This window comes from Pipistrellus kuhlii, unplaced genomic scaffold (genome assembly GCF_014108245.1).
Source record: "Pipistrellus kuhlii isolate mPipKuh1 unplaced genomic scaffold, mPipKuh1.p scaffold_m20_p_1, whole genome shotgun sequence".
Taxonomy (NCBI): domain Eukaryota; kingdom Metazoa; phylum Chordata; class Mammalia; order Chiroptera; family Vespertilionidae; genus Pipistrellus; species Pipistrellus kuhlii.
The window spans coordinates 194,405,345-194,412,872 of record NW_023425404.1 but is presented as its reverse complement, the minus strand read 5'-3'; positions in this window follow the sequence as shown (position 1 = coordinate 194,412,872).

The following is a 7,528-nucleotide window of genomic DNA, read 5'->3' as shown; positions in this document are numbered from 1 at the left end:
ACACTTTAAGTAATTATAAAGACAATGCTTATTAAAAAGATTTCAGTTTTTAAATTGAACTATCAGCTGTTAAAGTATGTATACATTTTGGGGGGATACCCTATATATGAGAGGCATTTGATAAACCAGAGAAACAAACTTAAACTATAAAAAAAATTATTTTTAGATACTTAGTTTAAATAACTAAGAGTGTTCAAACATGTGTGGGAGAAAGAGAGCACAAAATAGAAAAAATCAAAATGAATAAAAAATAATGGGATAAACAGAGATAATCCACAAAATATGAGAACTTTCAAAATGATTCTAATAAAGATTCTCAAAGATTTTTTGAGAAAATATTACATCAACAAGATAACCATAGGTTGATATAAAGTGGTTAACCAGAAAACAGGGAAGCATTCATGGAATTAAAAATACAATGACTGGGAACTTTAAAAAAAATAATAATAATAGTATTGTCTGAGGAAAATACCCCAGAACACAAAAAATAATGTAAGATAAAATTGAAATCTTAAAGGATAAACCCAGAAGTGCCATCCTCCATCCAAAAGAATTCTACAAGAGAAGAAAGAATATTATAGAAGCCCTAACTGGTTTGGCTCAGTGGATAGAGCATCAGCCTGTGGACTGAAAGGTCCCAGGTTTGATTCTGGTCAAGGGCATGTACGTTGGTTGCAGGCACATCCCCAGTAGAGGATATGCAGGAGGTAGCTGATTCTCTTTCATTGATGTTTCTTACTCTCTCTCCTTTTTTCTTCCTCTCTATAAAAAAAAAAAATCAATAAAATATATTTTTAAAAGAATATGACAGAAAATAAAATATTAAAAAAATGCTACAAAACAGCAGAGCTGTGACCATAAAGTTTTAAGCAAGAAATGGTAGTTTAAACCCAGAATTCCTTATCTAGTCACAACACAAAGTGTGAGGAAAAAAATAAAGAAATTTTAGACATAAAAAGACTAAGAATATATATGTTCATGTAGTCTTCTGGGATGAAAATAATCTTTATTATGGCCCAGCTGGTCTTGCTCAGTGGTTAATTCCTGGTCAGGAAGACATTCCAGACAAAGCCAGGGCTAAAAGGGTCAGCTGGGGCAGGGAGGGCCAGCCAAAGCAGCTGAGGCTGCCAGGGCCAAGCCCCTGGCATGAATTTTTTGCATCAGGCCTCTAGGCCTGTATAATAAAAGCCTAATATGCTAAGTGTCTGGTCAACCAGTTGGTCATTCAACCAATCAAAGCATAATATGCTATTGATATACTAAGGTAGCTCAATCACTTGCTATGATGTGTACTGACCACCAGGGAGGAAATCCTCCAACTTGTAGGTTAGCTTACTGCTAGGGTCTGGCCAGTCCGGACTAAGGGAGATGGGCTGGATATGCCTTTGAGCCCTCCCATGGTCCCACTCCAGCTGGCCAACCTTCCATGTCCCTCCCTGGCCCTAATCATACATCAGTGGGGTCCGTTGACCTGTCCTGCACCTTCTTGCAATCCAGGATCCATTGGGGGATGTTAGAAAGGCAGTTTTGGCCTAAACCCTGAGGCCAGGCCGAGGGACCCAACTGGTGCATGAATTCATGTACCAGGCCTCTAGTGTAATAATAAATTGTTTATTATTTTAATAACAATTAGAAGAAATAAAAATAAATAATTCTATTAAAGAGTGGAGGAGGATAAGAATGGAGAATAAGGAAATCTTCATTTTTTTACTTAATACTGACATCCAATTTTTCAAGGAATGTGCATATTTTACTTTTATGGTGCCATCAACCAAGACTGTGAAAAAAAAGGAGAAAGAACAGGTGTGTATGAGGATGGGATGGATCAAGATTTCAGTTTAAACTTGTTGAGTCATTTATTTGAAATCTTCAGATCAAACATGAGCATTTACTGTAAGCTCTCTGATAGCAGGATTATAGAAATACACTTGATACACAATGGGGGGCTTTAGTGTACTCACTTTGAAATTTGCATTTTTATTTTGGAGGGGATTTTCTGTTCAAAGTTTTTGTTTGTTCTCAAACAGGGGCAAGTGTATGGTTTGTCAAAAAAAAAAAATCTTATTTTAATCCAGTGTCTTCTCAAGTGCTTACATTAATGAAATATTGCATTCAAAAACTCCAGACCTCTTTGATTAGTAAGTTTCCTAAGATTCCTTAAGACATATGTCATGAACTTGTTTATCATCCAATTAATAGGCTCCTTCCTAAGCCCCTCTTCCTAAGCAGAGCAGCATGCGGTCATTTGTTGGTCTTAACCAAGGAAAACTGCATAGCAGAGGGATGGAAATACAGGGCCCAACCTTGGCAGAGACAGAGAGGTCAGGATTAAAGGGTTGCATTTGGTGGTGATTCAAGAGCTGATAAAGCAAGCCATGGAAGAGGAATTAAATTGCTTAGACAAAAAGCAAAGGAAATGAGATGAAAGATAATGACAGAAAGTTAGGGGATGCTCACACATGAAGAGGAAGACTTAAGAAGATTAAAGTACAAAGACTTAAATGTCTTCTGAAGGAAAAAGATGCAAACCCATTAAACTATGAATTACTTAAAAGCAGAAACTGTCATTATTGACTTGAAATTCTCTAATCCACTGCTCTCTGGTCCCATTACATACACTTGATGGATAGTTATTCAATGAAATAAAAAAGGAAAGAATGCAGAATGGATGGAGATGTAGAGAAAACTTTTAGTAGATCCAAGAGAAAACAAGTGGACTGAATCAAACTGTCTTTATAAGGTTGGACTTGGTCCCTAGCATCTAGCAGTTTAGAGCTCCTTCTATGTGAGAGTAAATGAATGAATAAATGAAGTACAGGTTGGGATGGGCACAGATGGGGAAGAGAAGTGGACAGATAGAAGGGAACTGTGAACTAAGATTAATATAGGAGCTTAACATTTAGATTTCTGTTGCTGGCCTCAAATCCAAAAATCGTAATCATTTGCATTGCATAAAGTAGCATATGCAACCAAACAGCTCTAATATGATAAGAAGGCCCAGTATGGACATGCCCAAACCCTTTTAGTTTCTTGGGTCATTCTTTCTTTGAAAGAGTCATATGGCACTCTAGAGTCTGTATCAGATAGTATAGTCCCTAGACAGAAATTGCTAGAGGTTTCCCAATGTCTTAAAAAAACAACTCTACATTGTGATGTTGAGCAGAAACAAGAAAGAGTTCTGTTCCTTAGTGTAAGTGAAGGGATACAGAAGGAACATAAAGTCAGTGTTTTCCTTAGGTCATCCCATTGGAAGTGATGAATTATTAGCATGAATACAATCATTTTACTCCTAGATGCCAAAGCCAGGTTCAAGTATGCAAGCAAAACCCACTTTCATTTCCCCCAATTCTTTAAGACATCCTGAGTGTGGATCCACACACATGAATAGCAGAGAAACAGCAGAACATCAGGTCTGCCAAACCACAAATCGGCTTGGTGCATCAGCCCATTTCTCCTCGAGACACCTTATTTAATATAGAGTGTTGATTGCCTGGCTGGCATGGCTCAGTGGTTGAGCATTGACCTATGAACCAGGAGGTCATAGTTCAATTCTGATCAGGACATATGCCCAGGTTGTGGGCTGGATCCTCAGTGTAAGGCATGCAGGAGGCAGCAGATCTATGGATATCTCTCATCATTGATGTTTCTATGTCTCTATTCCTTTCCCTTATTCTCTAAATTTAATAAAAATATATTATTTATATATCTATAATAATAAAAGGGTAAATATGCTAATTAGATCAGACATCTTCCCGGAGTCCTTCCTGATGAAGCCAGGGCTGGAGGGAAGCCAGCCTGGGTCCCAGGTGGAAGGAAAGCCTACTCTTGCACAAATTTTTGTGCATCAGGTCTCCAGTATAGATATTGGTGGCCCATTACAGGAAGATTCCTGCAAGTGGCCATCATGAACACACAGGCCACTGCTGCTGCCACTACCACCCACCTTGCCCCGCCTGCCCTGCCCCACCATGCCCTGCCCACACTTTTCCTCTGGCAGCCACCTTGCTTTCCACTTTTCCTCTCTCTTTCTTCTATGCTGTCTTCAGTCTTCACTCCTTCCTCCCTCAATGTATTCAAATTAACCACCATCTTTGTTGGGTTAATTAGCATACTCACTCTGATTGGCTGTGGGTGTAGCAAAGGTATGGTCAATTAACATTTTTCTCTTTTACTAGTGTAGATATATGGAGCTGAAAGAAACCAATGCTGGTCAGAATTCCCCAATCTCTGTCTCACCAAGGTAAAGATACCTTCCTTCAGATCTGAGCCTTTCCTAGCCAGGCAAAGAGAGTTTTTATAGTCTGCAAAATTTTGGTGGGGTTTTGTGGCCTCCCATCAGATTTTGGGATCTATGTCTATCTCTGTTGAGAGAGAAGAGATGAGAGAAAGAAACAGCGAGAAATCACTCACATCTTCCTGGTTCTTCAAAACCCCAATCACACAATTTCCTTCTTGAAAGAATGAATGTCAAACTAGATTCACATTATTTGCATTAGCTATATTTATAAAGTTACCACAATACTGAGATATTGCTCCTAGGGGAAATAACAAGGTTAAGTTCCTCTGAGCCTCTGATCACATATTTTTATCAGCCAATCACTACATAACCAAGTTTTATTTGTGTGTCTGTTTAAAGACACCTTCTTTAACATATAGTGTTGATTTACTAGCAGTAAACTCATAGCCAACAGCACTGTAATTATAACTGAGGCCTGAATGAAGCATACCTAATTCATGCATTTTCTCTATAAACCACAGCAATTTCTTTAGAAAATCTAGACAACACATCAGCACTATGCTTGGTTGGGGCTGCTGAGCAGCTAAAACAGCACAAACAAAAGGCACAAAAATGCAAACTAAATAAACCATAAAAATAACCCTTGTTTATAGTCAGAAGCTGAGACAAGAAGGCAGAGCCCTGCTTTATCTCACCCCAGATGGAAACACGCATGGTGACTTCAATTTTTCACCACTCAGTATATTCTCACCAATGATTGGGAAGGCACCATGAGTACTGTTTTGGATGTTATAGTAAAGTTTAGCATGCAGGATGAATTGACATTATGGAATCTGTAAATAATGAAGATTAATTGCAATTACAAGAAAAAGGACTTGTATCCAGTGTCCAACCACTGAGTGATCCTCCAGAACCTACCAAGGTAGGCATGCCCCCTCACCCACCTGCATAGCACAGAGAAGAACAGTACAGACTGAGGAACTGAAGCACTGTGCTACTCAGGGATGGTGCCAGCATTCAGTCCCATGTGGTACTCACCTTCCACCCAGTCAGTCACATGTGACACGGGTCCATGCTCTTAGCCATGTCCCTGGATACAGAGCAAGTCCACAGGTCTGTCTCTCAACCTGACCCACCCGTCAATGTGTCTTCCTAAGTAAAATAGTCACAGTCCTGAGCTGGAATTAATATTAGCATTCCCTGAGAGGGCAAAATGAGGCAGAATCAGTTTTTGTTTTCAATGGCAATTATTCTTTTCTCTTGCTAAATGTAGATGGCAGTTACTATGTGCAAGGCACTGCTATGCAGGGGGTGGTCACCTGCATATGATAACCAGCAGCTGCAAAAGTGATGAAACCCAAGGACTCTGAACCCTCCTCAGCCTTCGTATTCCCTATTGATGAGATTCAAGTTTAAGTGCATTCACCCATTCCACATCTATGAACACATGGGGATCTCTTTACCATGTGGTCATGTCAGTCCAATGATAGAGGGGGTCACATGGAGCTGGGTGGAAATAGTATGATAACTTTTGCCAATGGGGACCATGTACATCCTCACTACCATCTTCCATTGGCCCCACACCCTTTCCCAAACACCATAGCTCTGGCTGTGAGACAGATAAGATATTCCATATCTTTAAATAGGAAAGGAATATTCAAGGAAATTATGGTGGGACTGGTAAGGAACAAAGGTTAGACTAAAGGTGAGGCTGAGCTTATATTTGTGAATATACGATGGTTATGAAGGGATTTTGCATTTAATCCTCGCAACATCCCTGCAAGAGAGGCATCAGTACCCATACGTTATAGAACACGAGACCAAGGCTCAGAGAGGGGCGGGGATTTCCCTCCATTCTCATAGCTGATAGTCAGGAGAGCCATCACAATTTCTGTACCCTTGTCCAGTGTCTTCTTGCTGCCTCTGGACAGGTCAAGAAAAGAAGCAGAGCATTGCCAGCCAGTGTGGCCCAGTGGTTGAGTATTGACCTATAAACCAGGAGGTCATGATTCCATTCCCACTTAGGGCATATGCCTGGGTTGCAGGCTTGATCCCCAGTATGGGGTGTGCAGGAGGCAGCAGATCAAAGATTCTCTCTCATCATTGATCTCTCTCTCTCTCTTTCTCTCTCTCTCTCTTTCACTCTTTCTCTCTCTCCATTCCTCTCTGAAATCAATATATATATATATATATATATATATATTTTTTTTTTTAAAGAAACAGATGGCATAGGACAAGCAGAGGCACACAGACCTGCCACACTGCCACCATGCACAATTGCTGGGTGCTCTTCATTACCTTGGCAGAGTTTTACTGACCCCTGCAATGTGCCAGGGACAAGATACACACAGCTTCTGGTACCACAGAGACACATTAGGCAAGCCACATGAGCTGAGATGAAAAGAGCAAAAAGATACACGGGAGTCAGGACAATAGGTAACAGGAGGCCTTCAAGCTGCCAGAGTACTAAAAGAATGCTCAATGACAAAGTGACATTGTGGCTGATACAGAACTGTGGTGGCAGGAAGCCGCAGTCAGGCAGAAGGAGGTAGAGGTACAGAAGCCCAAAGGTAGGAAAGACTTTGGAAAATCTGAGGAGCTAAAAGGCCAGAGAGGGGAAAGACTCAAAGAGGAGGGGACAGAAGACAAGAGATGCAACTGAAATGAAAAAAGCCAGATATTTAAGGGCCTCCTAATTCAAAGACCCAAAGGCCAAAGTACAGAGGGCCACCAGGGGGCCTCCCAGCTGTCAGGGGTCCGCTGCTGGGGGAGGAGGCAAGGCCATTAAGTTCTTTAATCTCTCCCCCAGGCCATTTCCTCCAGCCAGGAATGAATCAGAGGGCTTCCTTCTCCCCCATGCACCTGGCCTGGGTACTGAGCTTTGGAGCAGGGGCCTGGCTCCCAGGTGCAGTCCCACCAGTGTTGTATAAAGGGATTATTCCCCTTCCTGAAGCCCGACTCCACACAGGCCAGCCCCAGCAGAGTCACTTTCCTCCCAGCCAGATCACATTACAGGATCATATCTGATTTGGAAACTCTGTTTCACACCTTGGCTTCAAGGCATTGTGGCTTCCAAGCCACAGTCCCTTCTTCCTCTTTCGAAATGAGCTGAGTGCCCTCAGGTGAGAGGGAGAGCTTGGAAGGTCCCACTGGTTCCACAAAGTCCAGAGGCCTGAGTTGCTCTCTGACCCCAAGGATGTAACTCTGTCCCTTAGCTAATCTGTAAAGTGAGGTCTTCATTTCTTTCTGCCATTACAGAGCTGCATGCAGTTCAAAGAAAAGTGGGAAGTA